Genomic DNA, 24053 nt, shown 5'->3' with positions numbered 1-24053 from the left:
GTTGGCGACAGATGACCATCATAAATTTAGAACAACTTCGACACTTTTTATCTCTCCCTCTCTTTTTCTCTTTCTTTCTCTCTTCCTGTGTGTCTCTCTTTCCACCCCCTCCCCCTTCCGACGTCATCTCTCTGCCTGTTTCCGCTACTTTTCATTCTACACTTCCGTTCGCCGTCGAGGCGAATAATATTTATCACAGCTCATCTACATGGTATACACTGATGGTTAGTGGGTTTTCTTTACTAAGACAGGGAAAGTTTAAAACATCAAGAACGCATCACACCTCTCATGTAAACATACTGAAAGGTACATGGAAAATGTACGAAACGAAGAAAATTAGATGGTTAATAAATAATGATCTCGGAGTTTCATGAAATTTTGGCTTAGTCTGTGAAACAACATAACAAAAATAATCTCATTAAGTAACATTTACTACATGGCTAACGTCTTTACATTAAACGTCACTGTATTTCTGTGATATACGCTATATTTCTGATAGTGGTAACGGTTTTTGTAGTACTACACTCATAAGCAATTTACTTTTGGTCGTGTTTCGAGGTGATGAAAGAAGCTTTTCGATTAAGTACTCATCCACATGTACCATATATTTGTCTGCAGAGATTCAAGTACTATCCAATTTATTATATAGGATGACAATTATTGAACTATATGAAAAAAACGTAAAATACACTCCTGGAAATTGAAATAAGAACACCGTGAATTCATTGTCACAGGAAGGGGAAACTTTATTGACACATTCCTGGGGTCAGATACATCACATGATCACACTGACAGAACCACAGGCACATAGACACAGGCAACAGAGCATGCACAATGTCGGCACTAGTACAGTGTATATCCACCTTTCGCAGCAATGCAGGCTGCTATTCTCCCATGGAGACGATCGTAGAGATGCTGGATGTAGTCCTGTGGAACGGCTTGCCATGCCATTTCCACCTGGTGCCTCAGTTGGACCAGCGTTGGTGCTGGACGTGCAGACCGCGTGAGACGACGCTTCATCCAGTCCCAAACATGCTCAATGGGGGACAGATCCGGAGATCTTGCTGGCCAGGGTAGTTGACTTACACCTTCTAGAGCACGTTGGGGATACATGCGGAAGTGCATTGTCCTGTTGGAACAGCAACTTCCCTTGCCGGTCCAGGAATGGTAGAACGATGGGTTCGATGACGGTTTGGATGTACCGTGCACTATTCAGTGTCCCATCGACGATCACCAGAGGTGTACGGCCAGTGTAGGAGATCGCTCCCCACACCATGATGCCGGGTGTTGGCCCTGTGTGCCTCGGTCGTATGCAGTCCTGATTGTGGCGCTCACCTGCACGGCGCCAAACACGAATACGACCATCATTGGCACCAAGGCAGAAGCGACTCTCATCGCTGAAGACGACACGTCTCCATTCGTCCCTCCATTCACGCCTGTCGCGACACCACTGGAGCGGGCTGCACGATGTTGGGGCGTGAGCGGAAGACGGCCTAACGGTGTGCGGGACCGTAGCCCAGCTTCATGGAGACGGTTGCGAATGGTCCTCGCCGATGCCCCAGGAGCAACAGTGTTCCTAATTTGCTGGGAAGTGGCGGTGCGGTCCCCTACGGCACTGCGTAGGATCCTACGGTCTTGGCGTGCATCCGTGCGTCTCTGCGGTCCGGTTCCAGGTCGACGGACACGTGCACCTTCCGCCGACCACTGGCGACAACATCGATGTACTGTGGAGACCTCACGCCCCACGTGTTGAGCAATTCGGCGGTACGTCCACTCGGCCTCCCGCATGCCCACTATACGCCCTCGCTCAAAGTTCGTCAACTGCACATACGGTTCACGTCCACGCTGTCGCCGCATGCTGCCAGTGTTAAAGACTGCGATGGAGCTCCGTATGCCATGGCAAACTGGCTGACACTGACGGCGGCGGTGCACAAATGCTGCGCAGCTAGCGCCATTCGACGGCCAACACCGCGGTTCCTGGTGTGTCCGCTGTGCCGTGCGTGTGATCATTGCTTGTACAGCCCTCTCGCAGTGTCCGGAGCAAGTATGGTGGGTCTGACACACCGGTGTCAATGTGTTCTTTTTTCCATTTCCAGGAGTGTAGTTACAATCTACAGCGTGCACACACATTTTTTTCAACAGATAAATGGCACTGCAGATATTCGGCTTAAGGTTATGACATGTTCGATGTGCTGCCATTATTGGCGATGGTGTGGCGCAAATGAATAGCGGAATTCTGCATAACCTGCTGAAGTGTTGGACCATCGATGTTGTTGGTGACCTGTTTTCAGCTCAGCAATGGTTTTGGGGTTATTGCTGTACACCTCGTTTTTAATATAGCTCCACCAAAAGGGATCACGTATGTTCAGATGCGGAGAATACAGCGGCGAATCGAGAACTATGCCTGTGGCCTCTGGGTACCCGAGAGACAATATGCGGCCTCTAAAGTCCTCTTCCAGAACGTCAAACACTCTCCTACTTCGATGGGATCGTGTTATGTCTTTCGTGAACCATATTTTGTCAAAATAAAGGTAAACGTGGATAATGGTGATGATATCTTGCAACACCTTCACGTACCATTCAATAGTCACCGTGCCATCAAGGAATATTGCACCGGTTATTCGAGACTGGACATTGCACACTACACAGTCACACGCTGTGGGTGAAGAGACTTCTCGATAACGAAATACGCTTTCCCAGTCCCCGAAATGTGCCAATTTTGCTTATTGGCGAACCCATCCAAATGAAAGTGGGCTCTGTCGCTAAACTAAATCATACATGCACATACTAATTCCCAACATGCCACGCGCCAACCGTGCAGTTTTGAACGCCCTAATGCAAAACGTTCGGACGTTTTGACGATTTTATTGTATATGTAGTTCAATAATTGTCACCCTGTAAGTAAGTATGAGCCAGTCGATATTTGTGCGACAGAAGACCTGTTAAAATTTTCTCAAATCGATTTCAGTATTTTATTTTGTTATTTTCCTGATATCGAAAAAAAGGTTTCATATCTACCTGGATCTACAAATATATTGTAATTCATTGTTAACTGGTACACCTTTATGCTGTTTAAAGTTAACCACTGTTCATGTGGGGTATGGTATTACCGAAAACTTTATTACGGTTGCTCCGCTATAAGTCAGAAGGGGCCAGTGGTGCACCGTCACTTTTAACGCCAATTTTTTAACATATAGATAGTGATCGAACCTTTAAGTAGTAGATATAACGAGTTATTGAATTCAAATGAGATAATAAATATGAAAATATAACTAAAATACATGCAATGAACGCGTAAAACGCCGTAGAATAATCATATACGAGGCGTGATGGGAAAATTTCAAGAATGGATCCGCTGCTGTTTACTGGTTTGGCGGGCGCGTACACAGAGGGTGGGGAGTGAGTCATGTCCTTGAAATCCCTCTCACAGGAAAGTGCGTTTCCTGTGTTCAGTTCGTTGTGGTACCTGGTCGAGTGCGGGTCTGTTAGGGCTTGTTGCCGGATCCTGTCTGCGTGAAAATGGATGTAAAAACTGAGCAACGAGTTTGTGCGAAATTTTGTTTTAAAGCAGGGAAATCAGCTTCTGAGACTTACGAACTATTAAAAACAGCTTTTGGAGATAATTGTATGAACCAGTCAAATGTTTTTGTCTGGTTCAACATTTAAAAATGGCCGTGAATCATTTGAAGATGAACCACGGTCCGGCCGTCCTTCCTCCTAAAACCGTATGAAAATATTGTGAAATTTCGCGACTTATTGCGCTCTGATCGTAGACTTACAATTAGGGAGATGACTGACGAACTTAATTTACGTTCCTGTGCAGTTCAGTCTATTTTAACTGAAGATTTGAACATGCATATAGTGTCTGCAAAATTCATTCCAAAAGTGTTGCCAAGTGACCAGAGACAATACTGACTTGGTGTGTGTAAAGAACTGATAAATCGGACTAAAATGACCCACATTTGTAAAGTAGGGTAATTACAGGTGATGAATCCTGGGTATATGGATATAATCCTGAAACCAAAGAGCAGTCTTCGCTGTGGAATGCTCCAGGTTCACCACGACCGAAGAAAGCACGGCAAAGTCGGTCGAAGGTCAAGACCATGTTGGTGATTTTTCCGATTCTACCAGTATTGTGCATCACGAATTTACCCGTGGAGGACAGGCAATTAACCAGGAATACTACAAATGTGTCCTTGAGCGTTTGCGCGAAAATGTGCGGGAGAAAATAACTGCGTTGTGGAAAGACAGGAGTTGGGTGCTACACTATGACAATGCTCCGGCTCATAGTGCCTTCTCCATCTTTGAATTTTTGACCAAATTCAAAATTCCTGTGCTTCCACAACCGCCATATCCTCCTGATTTGCCCCTTGTGGACTTCTACCTGTCTCTTAAACTGAAATTTTCACTGAAGTGGAAGCAATTTGACTCGACTGAAGACATCCAGGCAAATATTGAGAGCATCCTTAACACATTTCAGGAAAAAAAAGAAATCAGGAAATTTTTTGAAGTGGAAACACAGTTGGAGTCGGTGTGTTCAGTCAGAAGAGGACTATTTTGAAGGAGATGCATCACAGTAGCATGTATCACCATTGTACAATTACAAGAACATTCTTAATACTTTCCAATTACACCTCGTAGGCTGGAACAAAAAGCGTAAAAATCAGTTCCAAGGAAAGATTATTAAATTGGTTTGTGCACATATGCTACCGTTTGTGGAATTGCAACACCTAGAAAAAACGCATGAATTCAGTTTATTTAACACCACAGGTTACGTACATGACAACTTTGTAATTTAATGTCTTTTTTTGGGGGGGGGGGGGGGGAGCGGAAATTAAATAAAACGCTTTTTCTTATTTTCAGCCTTCGTCGTTTGTCTCCACTGTCAAACTTATGATCTCCAATGAACAATAGAATTAAACATGTCTGTCCAACGGCATGTAGCGGTACGTTTCGCCGGCGGCGCCACATCTTTGCAAGGGTCAAAACAGTACCTAGTGACAAGTGGGTTGCGTCGTCTCATGTGCTTTCCGGCATATTCTAACCCTGGCATCGGTACGAGGATCGTGACTGTACTGGAAACATCAAACTGCGGTGTTTCTGTGCACCTGAAAATTTCTGTGCGCGATGAGTGGAGATTCCCGTGTTAATGGTGGCTTCTATACATCATAGCGAGGAAATGGGAACGAATGACATGTCTGCTCTGCAGAATTTGCCTCACAATACTGAAATAGCGGCTGACCTGCAGTTCATCCCTTCCGTCCGACGCTAAAATACGATATAGTAGATATAGATCTCTGTCGTCAACACGTTGCTGCCCAAAGCAGTATAGTCTGGCAAAATCGTTTCGTCCAGGATTGCGGTACTCGCGGAACACGGCACATGCAGCGGCATGTGAAGAGCCAAATGGCTGTACGGCGTTGGGAGATGGGGCGTCGCATGCGTCGGGCACCCCGGCAATTGCCTCGGCTATATGCGCCGCTATCGAGCGCTCTGTCCATCCTGGTCTCCACCGGCTCGCAGACAGCCAGTACAAAATCTGATGCCATTTCAGTCGCATGACATGCCGAACTCCATATTCACCACTGCCTATGCGCCGTGGTGACACGAGCGCTATCTCTCGAACGCTACTGCTGTCACCACATCACTTTGTTACGAGACAGTAATAAACCAAGCATTGACGTAATTTCTGTCACTACTGAATTATCTCTATAATGTGTTCCCTGTGAACACTTTGGTGGCTTATACACACATAAACATTACCTGCAGTCGCCCCTAAACGTGTCCTTTGTCAGAAAATATGTTACATAAAATCAAGTAATGGTACAAGATTGTGAATCTCCTCCGTTGAAAACTTTTCTTTTATAAACCCTCGTCGGCGCAGTACACCGCTAAGAAAATTTCTGCCTCTCACTCTTACACAGCTATGCTTCAGGGACAGATGACAGGATAGGAGAAAGAAGGTTCTACAACACTCCAACCAAATAGCAACTAATTACAATTGTATACTAATAACTTGCGTGGAAATGTTGGAGCACGTGAGGCGATACTGACCCTACGACTTACCTTACAAAATAGATTAAGAAAAGGCAAACCTACGTTTGTAACATTTGCAGACTTGAACAAAGCTTTTCACAGTGTTGACTGGAGCGCTCTCTTTCAAATTCTGAAGGTGCAATGGGTAAAATACAGGGAGCGAAAGGCTATTTACAATTTGTAGAGAAATCAGATGGCAGTTATAAGAATCGAGGGACATAAGAGGGAAGCAATGGTTGGGAAGGGAGTCAGACAGGGTTGTAGCCTCTCACCGAATTTATTCAATCTGTATATTGAGCAAGCAGTAAAAGAAACAAAAGAAAAATTTGGAGTAGGTATTAAAATCCATGGAGAAGAAATAAAAACTTTGAGCTTCGCCGATGATACTGTAATTCTCTCAGAGACAGCAAAGGAATTGGAAGAGCAGTTTGAACGGAATGGACAGTGTCTTGAAGCGAGGATATAAGATGAACATCAACAAAAGCAAAACGAGGATAATGGAATGTAGTCAAATTAAGTCGGGGGACGATGAGGGAATTAGATCAGGAAATGAGACACTTAAAGTAGCAAAGGAGTTTCGCTATTTGGGGAGCAAAATAACTGATGATGGACAAAGTAGAGAGGATATAAAACGTAGACTGGCAATGGCAAGGAAAGCGTTCCTGAAGAAGAGAAATTTGTTAACATTGAGTATAGATTTAAGTGTCAGGAAGTCGTTTCTGGAAGTATTTGTATGGAGCGTAGCCATGTATGGAAGTGAAACATGGACGATAACTATTTTGGACAAGAAGAGAATAGAAGCTTTCGAAATGTGGTGCTGAAGATTAGATGGGTAGATCATAGAACTAATGAAGAGGTATTGAATAGGATTGGGGAGAAGAGGAGTTTATGGCACAATTTGACTAGAAGAAGGGATCGGTTGGTAGGACATGTTCTGAGACATCTAGGGATCACAAATTTAGTATTGGAGGGCAGCGTGGAGGGTAAAAATCGTAGAGGGGGACCAAGAGATGGATACACTAAGCAGATTCAGAAGGCTGTAGGCTGTAGGCTGCAGTACTTACTGCGCGATGAAGAAACTTGCATAGGATAGAACAGGATGGAAAGCTGCATCAAACCAGTCTCAGGACTGAAGACCACAACAATACCATCAGATGCTGACTGGCGTTGAAATATGTCAACGGCGACAGGTGGAAATGTGTGCACCGACCGGGACTCGAATCCGGTATCTCCGCTGGCCGGACAGATAGGCATAGCGCGACCGCTATGGTCGCAGGTTCGAATCCTGCCTCGGGCATGGATGTTTGTGATGTCCTTAGGTTAGTCAGGTTTAGGTAGTTCTAAGTTCTAGGGGACTGATGACCTCAGAAGTTAAGTCCCATAGTGCCCAGAGCCATTTGAACCATTTGAACCGGGATCTCCTGCTTACATAGCAGACGCTGCTTACATGGCTTTGTTGAGCAGCCAAAGGCACAGAAGATAGTGTGACTGCAGGGACCATCTCGCTCACACCACCCGCGAGACCCACATTCTCACCTTATACGTCCACACACTACATTCGTAGTGTCACTACTCAAACACAATCATTACTCGTGGAAGACATTCTGACCAAATCCCGTAAGAGTGCGGGCAGTATGTGTTCATCCGCACAGAAGAAAGCGGTCATGCCCGGTATTTCCAGAACCACATACTTATGTGGACATGGTGTGTGTTCTTTCTGACATGAAACGTAAAAACACACACTCAATGTAGCTGAATGACACACGAACTCACTAAAGAATCCTGAAATAAAAATTTAGTTAGTACAGAGGTGTATTATGTGTTAATGCAGAGACCGGACCATGTATTAATAATTCGCATTAAATTCATCAAAATATTTGAAAATTGATTCACAAAACACCTATCAGTACCACTGCTGATCTAACTTCAGGTGCACATGTCGACATGAATTAACAAGGTAAACAATGTTATTCCAAGTCCAAAATCATGAAAAACGTATTTCTTAAATCGATCTCATAGTCATACTGTTATAATAACGATCCTATGTTAGGGTATTAGCTTCATTTTATAGTTCAAAACGTCGTCTTTTTTGTCAGACAGTAGATTACATTACACTTATGGTGGAATAGCTTGCTGAATAACGGTTATTCACTATCAAACAGGTAAGTAGTGTGGGCTTATATGCTTTCACAGTAGCTCAAATATTATAGGGTCTCGATGTTAGTGTACCATTGCACCTAGCAATATGATACCTTTGCCATCTTCTGCTGGTAATGCTAAATCATGCTCTCAGGCAATGAAAACTACTTGTCACTTCGATGAAATGTGTACTGAACAGTGGCTGATAACTGCAATTGCCTCCTTGACCCCCCCCCCCCCCCCTCCGACAAACACACATGTAAGCACACTTTCTTGTTTCATCTCTGTAAAAATTTTGTACTGATTGGTCATGAAATTTTATGTCACAGTTGCTCTTACAAAATAAAAAAATCAGGTACACCACTTCCTCCTCCTCCTCCTCCTCCTCCTCCTCCTCCTCATCATCATCATCATCATCTCATATGTGTACTACTAGTCCAGTCAAATAGCAGATATACCTTGCAAAAGGTGGGGTAGAAGAGTTTATTTTTACAACTCGTTCATGTGGGTAGAAAGATTAGAAAACCGAGTTCTGCCAATAAAATTTCGCTCGGAAAAACTTTGTGCAGTCAAAAAACTTGGAAAATTTCTGCATTTTTCAGTTTTTTCAAAATCTCAGTTTTTTGCTCCTATCGCTTTAACGTATATTTTCTTTTTTAAAAAGCACAAAATTCTCTACAAATTTGGTTCTTGCCATTTTTTTCTACTCCCAATATCTAAGGCGGTACAGCGCCTCAAAAAATTCCAATTTTTCAAATTTTGAGTATAGTGGGAAGATACTTTATTTTTTAACACTATTTTTTCAGTTTCAGTTTCTGTTTGCGTAGTATAAATACATTATACACCATGTTATATGTTGGAATTTACCACCTCACTTTCAGGTATTCAATTTCTCTGTATGCAACATGAGAATTGCTGAGCTCCTAACTATTGTGATTCTTACATCACAACCTGAAGTTCACTATGGGCCACACCTCAGCCCTGGTATTTGTAAAACTATAAATATAAAAATACATCATTAAGACACACACACACACACACACACACACACACACACACACACACGCACATACATACATACATACATACATACATACACACGCACACAAAATAAATTGTCTCAGGAAACTGAACTATTATTAACTGCAATAGGCAACCTAATTAGGTAGGTAATTATTCTTGTGTATAAAAGCCACACAGTTGACAGTAAAAATAAATAGCTTTATTAGAATTAAAATGCATTCTCAGTTCCTAAAATATGTTGACAGTTCTGGGTGCGTAATACCCGTAATATCGCACTTTAGCGCACTTGAGACAGATATGAGCATCACTTCCAACGTTTTGATGGGCCAGGGTCCTCAGTGTCACCAGAAATACCTTGAGTTACGGATTCAGGGTCTGTACATAGAGTTTATCCCAGATTGACCTCTTCTTTAAACAGCGAGTCAGCCTCTGCGAGTTCGTTGATTTAGTCAGCGGTTTCCTCAACATCCTCCATAACATCTTCTTCACTGTCTTCATATAAAAATTTTAGCACGTTTTCACAGTTGACCCCGATACATTTCTTCCAAATTTAAAACATTTTAAACCAGCTTCTCTGCAGGAGCACGCTCCGCCACAGATCAGCTTGCATGAGCATGAAACAACATGAAGAAGTGCTTCAGGTGCTGGATCTTGGCTCATTATAACGGGTATTGGACCGTGGTCACTGTGATTCCAGCCCCATTTCTCAGGAGGTTCCCAGTTTCCCATCCAACTTTGGACTTGGTAAGTCCGCAATTAATGATGTTGCGCAGCATCTTGTGTAGGTGGCAGCCATGCCAGATTCAGTTTGCTTTTTGTGGCAGACTTGGCGAATAGCTGGTAACGCAAATGGTCTAGTGTGTGGGAACTGCTGACATGTCAACTATACAATGCGATAGTAACCTGCTCTGTTGCTGTTATTATTTATTCATGGGTAGCATGTGGTTTATTGAAAGCGCAAAGCGCTGAGGTTAGGTGTTCATTTTTCCTAACAATATTGCAGCACTTAATTGTAAATTTTCCTCCGCTAAAGGCGTGAGTGAACAGAATATATTCACTGTCAAACTTGTAAGATGCAGTGAAAAACCACTTGTCTTCTGCATTTCCTCTTCCTGGCTTTAAGAAAAATAACTTTTCAATGCCTTGCCCCAAACCGCAGTCAACATCTTCTCCTAAAATGACAACACTTCCAAAATCTTTGGTTCTTGAAATGACAGATGTTACAATCATAACGTCAGCGTCTTCTTGTGCCTGGTGTACTTCAACGCTACACTCCAGAAATTCCATTTTAAGAAGCGTGATCAAACGGTCTTGTTTCGTTCGTTGTGCAAGAAATTGTCCTGAGGGCCGTGGTTCACCATCTATGATTCAACCACAACGTCAACCGAAGAATGTTTTTTGGACCTACGATCCTCTCAGAACTCTTTGTGCTACATTTGTCTCCCTCACATGGAAACCCATGAAATACAATAGCAAATTAAGATCCAAATTGACGTTGCAGGTAACAAACATAGCTTTCGGCTATTGACTTAAAGCAAGGATAAGGTGCCCTCCATCAATGACAAAAAAATTACTTTGTCCACATGACTTCACACCTTCCACTGGAAAGAAGGCGTTGTAGAATGAAGATTTTGTTCCTTTTCGCTTGCGGTTTTCTGAGAATAGGGACACTGGGTAATGAGGAAGTTCATATTTCAGAAAGGCTTTTAACTCTTCTTAACTTTGTTTCATTAAACAAAACCTGTGGAAAAGAGTTAAAGGATCAACAGGAGTAATTTTAGTGCTCCCAGATTCTACAGAATTGTACGAAGAAAGGAGAGTCACAACTTTATCTTTTCTACGGAACTTTTGTCCGCTAAAGAACAGTTCCTACATACTTTTTCTTATAACTGATCATTAACTTCAATCAACTGTAGAAAATACACGGCACCTGCATGCAATCGTATTGAAATAACAGTGTTCAAAAATTAGGTAGTTTTCCACATTTTTTAACGCGCTGTAGCGCCTTAGGTATTGGGAGTAGAAAAAAATGGTATGAATCAGATTTGTAGAGCATTTTGTGCTCTTTAAGAAAGAAAATAGACGTCAAAGCGATAGGAGGAAATAAAACTGAGATATTTTGAAAAAACTGATAAAAGTCCGAAATTTTCCAAGTTTTTTGACTACACAAAGTTTTCCCGAGCGAAATTTTATTCGCAAAACTTGGTTTTCTAACCTTTCCAACAATATGAACGAGTTATAAAAATAAAAACTTCTACCCCACTTATTGCAAGGTAGAGGCATTTTATCCGACAGTTTCACTGGACTATACATTATAGTCGCCCTCTCTCTGTCTCTCTCTCTCTCTCTCTCTGTCTCTCTCTCTCTCTCTCTCTCTCAACGAAAGGGCTGCAGTTTCCTAAAGTAGCTAACTCCCCAATAGCAGACACTCACTCAGCTGTGAGAACAAAATTTGATAGTCTCAACCTGCTGACTGATCGCTTTGTGTTGTTGGAACAAATCGCAGCGTTCCAAAACAAATTCAACATACTTACTCAGTATCATAATTAGACACTGACATACGTGCATGTGCTTTGACGCCACCTTCAGGCCGGCCGATGTGACCGAGCGGTTCTAGGCGCTTCAGTCGGGAACCGCGTGACAGTTACGTTGGCAGGTTCGAATCCTGCCTCGGGCATGGATGTGTGTGATGTCCTTAGGTTAGTTAGGTTTAAGTAGTTCTAAGTTCTAGGGGACTGACAGCCTCAGATGCTAAGTCCCATAGTGCTCAGAACCATTTGAACCATTGTTTTGCCATCTTCAGGAGTTGTGTCTGAAGGTAATGGCGGTTAACATATTGCAGTTGCAAGGGTAAAGACAGTCTGCATATCAAGTGACCAATACCCCATTCAACAGAATCCGGGGATAGTGGGAGAAACCTATGATTTCGCTACAACAAGAAGATGATTTATTTTAACTTGTCAGAAGTAGTTGGAAATATTCAAAATTATTCGGAACTTCCTGAGGGGTACAAAAGAAGCTGTGCTAAGATGTGTATGAACAATTAAATGATAATGATAATCACTTTGCAAACTGACCATAAATGGTCGTGCAATAGAGCAGACACCTGACGTATAACAATCAGTGTCGAGAAGGTAACGATAAATTAAGTGCTGACGGACACTGTCCGTGCTCTTGTGGGAATCAAGTAAAGCTGTGAGCAGTTACGATAATGGACAGTGAACACTACATTTGTAGGCGACTGCTCGTATCAAGTGTAAATCCATGAAAAATTTCACTTATCTCCACTGAGTATAATTTACTTCCCAATTGGACCTGAGATCCGCATTTCTTCTAAATCACGTAAATGTCTTTATATTTGAAGCTTTTACACCCCCACTACTTCCGTACTAAGGCATGTGATCCGAAACAAAATTATTCTGCAGTATCGTAGTGAGTGATATAACCAATTCTTCACCAACCCACTTTCCTACTAATGATGATAAACGAAGTATCGCTTAACTGAAATGTTGTTCAGTGGTCTACATGAAGTTGCAGTAGTTAGTTGTTCTGATTTGCTGTTCATTAATATTCAGTTAACTGAAAAACTTATGGTCGCTAGCTCGCTGGACGAGCAACTCTGGTATATTGAAATATTGAAATAATTCTTAATAGCATACGACACTACTGAACATCTCAGTATATACTAACGCAGCTGTGAAATGGAAATGGTACAGTGAAAAGATGGGTTCTTTTCTGGCTGCTAAACAGAGTAGCTGCGCAAAGCACTGGCACTGCACAGTAAATTATTTGTAATAAAAGGGTTGTGCCCTGCAGAATGCAACGACGTTACTTACCTTAGCTTAATGTTGGCTGCCTTCATTATACGTGTATGGAAACTGTTTGCTTTTGGTCTTATATATTATCTTCGAAAATGGAACAATAACTGAATATATTTCCTGGTGTAGTGATTTTATCAATAAATGTAGCGTAATGCTCACTGCAATGAATAAGGCGTTAATTTCGTTAATCAGTAACAAATAATGTAAACTAGAAAATTTTCATTCATGTTCTGGCAGTTGAAACGTATTTAAAATTATTGTTTAATAAAAACCTGAAAGCCATCACTGGAAAATAATTTAAACTACACATGACCAGTTACTTTTGTTAACTGGATGCATCAAACACGTTGTCTTGCAAAACTTGAACGCGAAGAACATGATCCCCACAAAGTCTAGCCTCCGGTACCTTCGCACAGATACATCATTTACATAACTGACGCATAAAACCTCTCTTGCAATTTCTCGGATTGGCACAGTTGTGCACCTTACTACTAGCGTATTATGTTGTTTTAATGGCCTACTAAAGAAGTACAAAGTTTGAAGTAAAACCGTTGTGGCCTCCCTTTGTATGATCGTTCAGATATTATTGACCACAGCCAGGGTGAGCGACATCACAGTGACTGCATTCGCACAGGCTCCAGCTCACGGCCTTATTGCATGGGGTGCAATTGGGCACAACCACAAATCACAGTTGGTGAATGTTCAGGGCACTGCGACCAGAGTGAATGACATCCTGCAACCCATAGCCATCCTCTTTCTGCACAACACCCAAGACGTCATTTTTGAGCAAGACAATACACGACCACATGTTGCTGCACAAACACGGGTCTTCTTGGTGACACAGGATGTCAACCTTTTGACCTAGGCCACCAGGTCACCAGACATGTCGCCAATGCAAAATGTGTGGGATATGGTGAAACAACGAGTGCAGCGGTGTGTCCCAGTGCCAACACAACGGATGAACGTTGGAACCGGATGAATGCAGCATAGATGGCTGAACCACAGGACGGTATTCGTTCCCTATACGCGTTGATGCCATCATACATGGTGCAAGGTGTCAGGCGAATCCAACATCTTCCATGAAAACCCTGACATGATAACCAAATCCAGTAGTATGTCACATAGCTCCGAATAAATCGTGACATTAAATTAACCAAAGTAATACGAGTAACGAGTGAGCAAATGGAATACCACAGACTAACACAAGAATGCCTAAATGCATGTCATACCTTCCCACCGTGAGACAGACGCACTTCCAAGGGGAGAAACGAGAACAGAAGCCGAGAGCAGAACCCTGTTAAGCTAGAAGGCTCAATGATAAGGGACGGACTGGACACCCACGTCGCCAGTTAACCACTAGGACAACGCCAGCAGCAAGTTTTAGCGTGAGACTTTTTCGCGTCTTTGTTACTTCAAGGACCACCCCCCAGCCCATGTTAAAAGCTAGAGCCCTCCAGAAAAACAGTATAGATCTTACGATTACACAAAAAGGGCCACACCACCCGCAAGTGTTAGCGTGAGACTTTTTCGCGTCTCTGTTGCGTTAGTACCACCCCAGCGCATATTAAAAGGTAGAGCCCTCCAGAAGAACAGTATAGATCTTACGATAACGCTAAAACGACCACACCAGCTGCACGTTTTGCGTGAGACTTTTTTTCGCGTCTCTGGGGTACGTTGCAAACTTTAAAAACTTTGCCCCACCACGAAAAGTATAACGTTTCCCATTGGATGGAAAGAATTTTTGTACGAGGAGCTTAAGGTTAACATTGAGACCCTGATTGGTCAGATGAAAACACAGCCAGATAGTTTTTTTTAACCAACTTCGGTAAATGGTAGTAAGGAGAAGTTGGGAGAAGTTAGTTACTTCCGAGACGGCGAGGTGAGCGGAGCTGTTCTGATCGCCGCCCCCTGACGAACACCAACAAGGTAATGAACGCACGCGATGCCACATACAGGCATAAAGCTTCACTCAGAACTGCAGAAGTCTCATCTGTTACTCCCCCTTTTTGCTGGCTGCGGTGGTCTCGTGGTTCTAGGCGTGCAGTCCGGAACCGAGCGACTGCTGCGGTCGCAGGTTCGAATCCTGCCTCAGGCATGGATGTGTGTGATGTCTTAGGTTAGTTGGGTTTAAGTAGTTCTAAGTTCTAGGGTACTGATGACCACAGATGTTAAGTCCCGTAGTGCTCAGAGCCATTTGAACCATTTTTGAACACCCCCTTTTTGCGTAATACTAGTGTCGATCGTCAATTAAAGCTCATGGTGTGCACATTTGCCACTCGAAGTAAAGTTTATGAAACGCGATGATTTTTCTGTTATATAGTTATTGAGAAGCCACATCAGCCACTGTAATTTACGACATGTTAATTAAGCAATTGAAGAAAATTGAGGGTCACTGTAGACCATATTGATAGTTTTCTCCTTTGTGAAACTTAATTTAAACCTAGATTGTAAATGTGATATGGCATAGGTCATCCTTTGATCCATTGTAGAACTTGGAAACCCATTCAGGGAATATTCGTTCACATTTTTGTTGAACGCAGTTGGTTTTTACCATCTTGTATTAAAACATTTCCTTTTATCAATAGCGCAATTTATAAACGATGTTTTGTGAGCAGAATAAAATTTCCAATGGTAAACGTAACGGCTTTTTCGACGTTATTCTACCAGCTAACTAAAAATAGGAAAGCCTTGAACCCCTTCCACTAAATTTAGTTAGTATTAAGATTCTTTTACAGGGAGTGCAGTGAAGCTGACGCTGAAATCATTAAGTATTTGGTTATATCATCGCTAGTCTCACTGAACTCTTCTGAATTCTACATGTCATGTATGGTCTGGCGCCTCCTTACCAGCAACAGGTCCCAGGATCAAACTAGTCAATTCCCTAAAAAACACACTCACAGCGTCGTCGCGTGAATGAATGTTTGAAAATGGCGACCCTGCCAGGATGGTAAAATACCATGTTTGAAGGTCGACCACATGCCTAACTAGGTCAGAAAAATATCATGCAGAAAAATTTTCGTAGTAGAAATTCTTGAAGTTTTCATAGTCGAAAACAGTAGCTGCTGTGATAGATAGTAAGAAGGTATTCAATACAGACATTCTGGCACAGACAAAAGCATAATTAAGTCATGAATTTTAAAAATTGTTAGAATTATGTTTTCTCTCCAATGCAAGCGCACAGGTGGCGGATACATCGTTGGCAAGTTGGTTCTGACCCAACAAGTAAGTGAATGGATTGTCAATTCGTGTGTACAAAAGGTTTATGAAACGCGTGAGATCGTATGACGCGAAGTAGGGCCCGTGAATTGCTTTTAAAACAGAAAATAAGGGATTCAGAAAGATTAGCAATGGCAGATCGAGACCTTGACCGAATTGAGGTAGAGACCCAGCATGAAAATTTACAGAGAATAGAGGACAGTACAAAAAACGATGCAGTATCGCGAGAAATAGGACAGATAACGCACCATAACGAGGATAATGTACGTCAAGGCACAGAAAACCTAGGTCAGCATACGACAGTGGAGCAGGAAAGCAGAGAGACTGTCGATGAGGATTCTAACTTGCGTCTTGAATACGTAGAACCCATAGTACAAGTAATCAGCGCTCCCTCATCACAGAGTACAAGGAATGCGAGCAGAAACGTGTCACAGCAGAGTTCAATGCAATCGGTTGCGAACCAACATTTAGGCGAAAACACAGAGCGTACGTAGGACGCCGGAACAAAACGCAATAGGACCCACCAATCTGGCAGAATTATTACAACAAATCACGGAAACCATGACAAGGCAAAATAAAGATATAGCGAACCAAATTCAAATTCAGTATGCAGAAACCACGAGACAAATGCGTGAGATTAAAGAATAAAACAAAAGAAATTCGTTACACCTAAGACGTATTGAAGTCGAGGCAAAAGAATCTCGAGAAGTGATAGGAAACTTAATAACAGGTCACAATCAATTGAGATCGTACAAACATTGCGTAATGACATTCAGGACGAGATCAAAACATTACGTAATAACAACCACGGAGAAGTCAAGAAATTAGAGAAACAGAAAAACGAAACTACTAGACAAGCAGCAGGTACAGAGCGTGAAATTTTTGAAAACAGTGTGTTACACAAACGTATCACAAAAGCAGCGCTGAAAAGATATAATAATCTCATAGTCAAAATAGAAGCGCAAACGAAGCGACAAATTCAGAGATTGCGAACAGAGTTGTTGCAAACCATTGAAGAGCGTAGTGAACAAGATCGAACAAGCACTGAGTCTGCAGCCACATCCGTATCTGTAACAGCACCGGAAAAACAAGCAATTAACGAAGATATTACGCATTTGCGATTCCAATCACAGGCGGAAAGTAACATATGTGAAATCAGACAGCCTGCACCGCAACAGACACGTTTCGAAATTCTTGATGAACAAACGTCATCACAAACACATGCGGAACCACAAATGTATGTTTCAAGACAGTTTGGATCGTGCAATGAAGCAGCAAGGTTAACCGGACAATACCGAATCAATACCTAACAATGGAAAGCCAGGTCGCGAAGAGTACAACGCAATGCATTCAGATACACGTTCACAACCAATGGAAGAAAATTATTGCGTACCCCTACAACGATACTACGCAAGGGTAGGCGAAAGTTACAGTGGACATTATCCAATGGATCTAACACAACCGGAAAGAACGACGGGAGAAATTATCAGAAAGAAAAGTGGCAAAGAATCGTGAATTTCATATGGAACTATGACGAAGTACGACAACGATCATTTCCTCACAGTCAGAAAATTTCAACACTTTCGAGAAGGAAACTCATTACATCCATGAACATTTATTGATCAATTCCGAGTAGGATTACCGGAACACTGGACACTAGCACACAAATTAAACTTTATATGTGCACACATGTCAGGAACAATCGCAGAAACCTTGAAGAATGTTGCAGTGATATGCCGATCGTACGAAGATTTCAGAGAGACGTTTCTCACGATATTGGTCCAGCGAAGCACAGAACAGAGTGAAGTACGAATTATTACAGAACCCATATTTTGAAAATTCAGGAGAGAAGAGTCCCGTGAAATTTTCGAATTAATGGCAAAGAAAAATCAATGCTTAGATGTACCATACAGTGACGGAGAGTTGATTAAATTATGCGCGATGAAGCTACCATTGAAATACCAGCAATCATTAGTAGGTCACGGAGGCAATGACGTCGAAGCATTTAAAGGTATTCTAAGGGAACTAGAGTTCATATTTTCGGAAGTTGACGCAAGAAAAAGACGAAGCGCACGTGAAAACGAAAGCAAAAAGCAGTGGAATCCACAAGACACAGTACAAAGAAACAATAATTACGAACCACGTGATAACTTCGCACCAAGAAACGACTACAGATTTCAACAAAGAACCAGTTATAGATTTAGAAGAGAATATGGAAATTACTGTAATTCACCCAGGAACGGCAACAACTGGAACGGGTACTGGAGAACCAATAGACCGACAAATTATCAAAAAAGAAACAACTATCAACAATCTGAACAAGAAAAGCGAATACACATAGAAGAGGTGAAGGTAAGACCACCAAACCCCGATAAACGTTCGAATTGACAGCTAAGCGCCTATGCCAAAGAGAATGACATTCTGACCCAGGACAACTGCAGCACCTTGAACACAGAAGTAAAATTCTTATCACGAGAAGAGAAGAAGGAAGAAACAAATCCGCAGGGACCAGATGAAAACGAAGACAAGAAAATGACAATATCGTGTTGGGACGAAATTAATTGGGAGAATACTGACGAGGAAGATTTATTACCAGAGGCATGCACAACGAATGTAGGAGGAAAGGAGGAAGTAATGAGTATTGCAGAGCTATTTGAGATGGAAACCAGAGAAAGCGAATTCAATGAGGATAATTCGCAGTCGACAGAAGTTGAAAATAAGCTACAGGTGGGCACACAACCCAACGTATATAATGAATTACCAGAGGCATGCACAACGAATGTAGGAGGAAAGGAGGAAGTAGTGAGTATTGCAGAGCTATTTGAGATGGAAACCAGGGAAAGCGAATTCAATGAGGATAATCCGCAGTCGACAGAAGTTGAAAATAAGCTACAAGTGGGCACACAACCCAACGTATATAATGAAGGAAGTTATGAAGCGATAATTAGAGCATTTAGATAGGATTATGTGGAAGTAGCGACGAAGAAGAAGATAGACCAGGATGAGAAAAAGTAGAGGATGTAGAAGAAAGCGTAAATGGAGGAAGAAATAGAGAAGAGGAAATAAAAGAGAGAGAAGTAGCAGTCGAAGCTTATCCTACAGAAAGTTCGAATTCACAAGGGAAATTCCTAAAAAGACTCATGTATGATTCAGTGGAGGATTCGTTGATGCAAGAAGAAGAAGAATAGAACCAACCCTTTCAAATTCAAGCAATTGTGAAGGCCATAGTAAAGCATATCCCAGTCAGTATTGTAATTGATAGCGGAAGTGAACTGACTGTGATCTCAGAAAATTTATTCATGCAGTGTAATTCCAGTTACGTATTGCCAGTTCTGAAAACACGTAAGATTATTGCTCATAGGTGCAGATTTCTTAAATGAGAGACGAGCGATAATAGATATGGGGAAAGGTAGCGTAACGTTCGGGAATGTCACACTTCTCTTTGAGCAAAAGCTAAAATTAGAAGAAATACCAGTTATAAACAAACAATTAAGAATGACGCGAGATAAAGAGGATGAAGAATTAGAATGGTATGTACAAAAGAAGGAATCGCCTCAACTCATGTTAGAAGTGCGCAAAGAAATCGACAAAAAATTGCAAGAAGTTCAAGGTATTTCGGAACACAGTAAAAGACAATTAGAGGGTATTTTACGAAATAAAGCCTAGGTATTTTTACCTAAGACTGGCACTATTAAACACTTTCAGTACAAGTTTGAAGTAAAACACCACAAACCATTTAGAGTGCCACCCTATACAATCCCATTAAGCTACACGAATAAAGTATTCCAGGAGATATCTAAAATGTTAGATGACGATATTATTGAACCAGCTACCTCCACATATAACAGCCTGCTACATATTGCACAAAAACGAGATGGGAGCCTCAGGTTTGTGTGATTATAGCAGAACCCTCTTGGGAACATCACAACGATACATTAAATCAGTTTTTACAGCTCATGAAAGAGCATAGAGTCACAGTAAATATAACAAAATCCTAATCTGGAAGGCGAGAGGTCAAATTTCTAGGACACATAATTTTCGAGAAAGGGCCCAGAAAAACTAACGGCAATCAAAGAATTCTGTATTCCATATAATAAGAAAACTCTCAGAGGATTTCTAGGTCTCACCGGATTCTATAAAATATTTATTTGGATCGACTCTCTCGCAACACCACGCCTATGTGAAGTGACTGGAAGAAACACCCCATGGGTATGGGATCAACAAGCCAATGAAGAATTTTTAAAAGTGAAAAACGCACTAACAACATCACCGATTTCAGCACATCCTGATCTAACACAAAATTTTTGTATGCCCACTGATAGCGCGAAAACAGGTTTAGGAGTTGTTTTATTCCAAGACTACGAACAGGCAGGGCTAAGATCATATAGAATAATTTCCTTTGCCAGTCGGGTACTCACAAAAAGCGAGAAAAGCTATTCAGTCACGGAGTTGGAAGCATTGGCCATTGTATGGGGCTTCCAACGTTTTCGATACGTCCTGTTCGGAAGAAAAACAAAAGTATACACTGACCGCAAAGCCTTAGAATTTGTGTTATCCGCCAAACTAACTCATGGGAGGTTAGCCAGATGGATGTTAATACTACAAGTATTTGACTTCACTATTACACACATACTAGGACCAGCGAATGTATTAGCAGATGTTTTATAACGATGTCCACAGGGTGAATCCAATAACATAGGTTTGGAAGCAGCAGAAGAGCAGTTTACAATGTACTGTATGAAACAAGTACCTTCCGAAAACTACATTACAACAGCATTGAAAAACATAGGCAAAGACCTGGACAATTATCCTGAAATACTAGGAATCAAACACAAGTGGAGAAGTAAGGATTTTCCAGACATTCGACAGCACTATCTCGTAAAAAAACGACGTTTTATTTTTTACATGAAATGTTGCAACGAATGAATGGTTAATTTATATCCCAGATGAACTAATTAATAAGTACAGGTATGGTACACACATTTAATTAATGGCCACTTTGGACCAAATAAATGCTTTTTAAAAATAAAACAAACAAGCCACTTTTCTAGTATGGAAAGAGGGCTAAACACGTCACTTTCCAAACCAAACCACCTATGTTTCCAATAATCCCTAAAAGATTAAAACAAATAGCTGCAACAGATTTGATGGGGCCTCTCCCACACACAAGAAATGGATATATTTTCATATTTGTCGATTTGTAACTTACTTCTAAATATGTTAACTCGGCACTATTAAAACGGGCAACAGGTCTTACTATAAGTAAAGCATTTAGACAAGATTATCTCAGACAAGTAGGTCGAGTGGAACGAATAATTTCTGATAATGGCCCACAATAAAAATCAATGCAATGGCAGAACACGTTAAAAAAATCCAAAACAAAACCCATCTACATATCTAAGTACAAACCTAGCGTAAATCCAGCAGAACGATCAATGAAGGACATAGGCACTTTATGCCGATTATATGCAGGCAAAAGACACAACACTTTGGATATATACCTTACAGATTTTCAAGAAGTAATAAATGAAATGCCACATAGCATTACAATACTACCTCCAGTTACTCTACTTAAAAATATTCAACCCCCAAACATAACCAGAGAAAATTTTACATTTCCTATTGTACCACGTAGACAGCACAAACAAGTCATAGCAACAGCACTCTCCAACATCAGAAAGGCAGCCATTAAAAGAAAAGAAAGAGGAGATAGAACAGCAATTAAAAGAATATTCTCAGTAGGCCAGAAAGTACTGTATTTGTAAGAACACACCATCTCTCCAGCAAACAGAAACACAAAATACATAAGTTTTATGCTGCATACAAAGGACCTGTCATAATTAGCCAAATTGCTAATGATAATGCTGTGGAACTAATGAACCCTAAAACAGGCAAAACCTTAGGACTTCACCATGTGAGCCATATCAAAAAAGTTTGAAGATTAATTTTATTACTGGTAAATAATCAGTACAATATTTCAATTTTATGTTGCAGATAAGATGGTCAGGAGAAAGAAGAATGAGGAGAGAGAAAGGTGGGAAAAGCATGAAATACTAAAATGCTATACACCACAACACTACACAAAAATAAAACACGAAATTGAGGATTCTTGAGTAGACATTAAGACTCCAAATATCTTAGAATCGTAACATGGAAAGGGCGCCGAAATTTGTAAAGCTTTTTAAGAAGGCTTAAAACAAATAGGTACTAGACATATGTTAGATGGTTATAAGTAAAACTTTTTGTAAGAACCATTTAAAAACTCCAGCGAGGAAGAGATGCAATGACCCACAAGTTGCAATGCGAGAAGTATCAAGAAAGAAAAGGACATAATTAGCAAGACACGATTCCTACAAGGTAGAAGCGTCGAGAGAAAGGAAAGAACAGCGAGACCAACAGAAGGCCCTTGTATAGAAAGTGTGCATAAATTTGCACGCTAGGTGGAACCCTTCTGGAAAGGAACACAGGGCTGCACAGTGACAGAGACCTGCAGAGATACAACAGGACGCCGAAAGCCGGAAGGGTATCCGAGCCCCGAAAGAATGGAGCAAGCAAAAAAACGGCCCAACGAGAAGACCGCTTGGGCAAGCCACTGGTGCCAAAAAAATGTGTAAAAGTCACCCTACTGCTACTAAACAGCGGTCTGATGCACAAGACTGAAGAAGAACTTCCACAAAGTAAAAATGACACGCCCAAACAATTTATCAAACTGTTATTAGGAGGAGAACTTCAAAGCGACTAGTTATCAATAAATATTTCCATATCCTGCCCAGAGAACAACCAAGAAGCAAGTAAGAAGCAGAGAAAAAGCAGGAAGAACAGAAGTTGAAGATTTGGAAGATTGATACCAAGAAAGAAGACGAAATACCTTCCCAAATCCCTATCCTATTATAAACTAGTCGTCTGCGAAGTATTACAACGAAAAACGACCGCTTTCAGTGACACATAACGATGACTTTCACGCACACAAAGCCAATAAACCAAGAGATTCTGCACTCACAGCGCCATTCCATTATGGGACATCCACAACAGCAACACACACTTGCAAATCCAACAAGGAACGACGAACAAAGCTGTACATCAAATACTTGCCCACATCCATCTCGCTCAAGTCCATCACCTTCTTGCAAAAAACATTCGCCAACCTCATGCTTAAACATTCATACAATTGTGTGAATGTGTGAAATCAAATTACGTGATGTAGGAATTTCGCAAAAGAAACGTGTGAAAAACTATATAAGTTAAGCACACCAGACAGCTAATAAGCTACAAAATAACAGTTTTTGACTATGGACTTAAGTAAAAAATAGACTATCGACAAAAATTAGTCATTAGTTCTGAAATGGACAGTACATAAAGAACAAAAGTAAGACATAATGAACACTAAAACAATATGCCACTCCTCATAAAAATTAAAGAATAACTATATTTTCCTTATCTTCTCCTTGTAAAAACAAAGATTAAAAAATTATTTTGTGGGATGTTTTCCCTTTTTTTAACATTTGTTCCATTTGTTAGGATTAATATCTCAATACTTGTGTATGTATATTTCTTTGTCAAAGCAGTTCTTGGAAATAATTCATATTTGTTAGTGTAACAAAGTTGAAATGAGGGTCTAGAAACAAAAACATTTTACCAGCCCATGATATTTAGAAAATATGTCAGGAATAGATTTTACTTAATTACTAAATTTATAAAAACAATATTTCTAAGATAATCGATATGAAAGACTCCTCACATTCGATAACAAACTTCTTAATACACAAACTACACACTTACGTAAAGAAAGAAAATAATTAAAAATTAATAATAGCATAA

This window comes from Schistocerca gregaria, chromosome 1, assembly GCF_023897955.1.
Source record: "Schistocerca gregaria isolate iqSchGreg1 chromosome 1, iqSchGreg1.2, whole genome shotgun sequence".
NCBI classification, from domain to species: Eukaryota; Metazoa; Arthropoda; class Insecta; order Orthoptera; family Acrididae; genus Schistocerca; species Schistocerca gregaria.
This window is presented reverse-complemented; position numbering follows the sequence as displayed.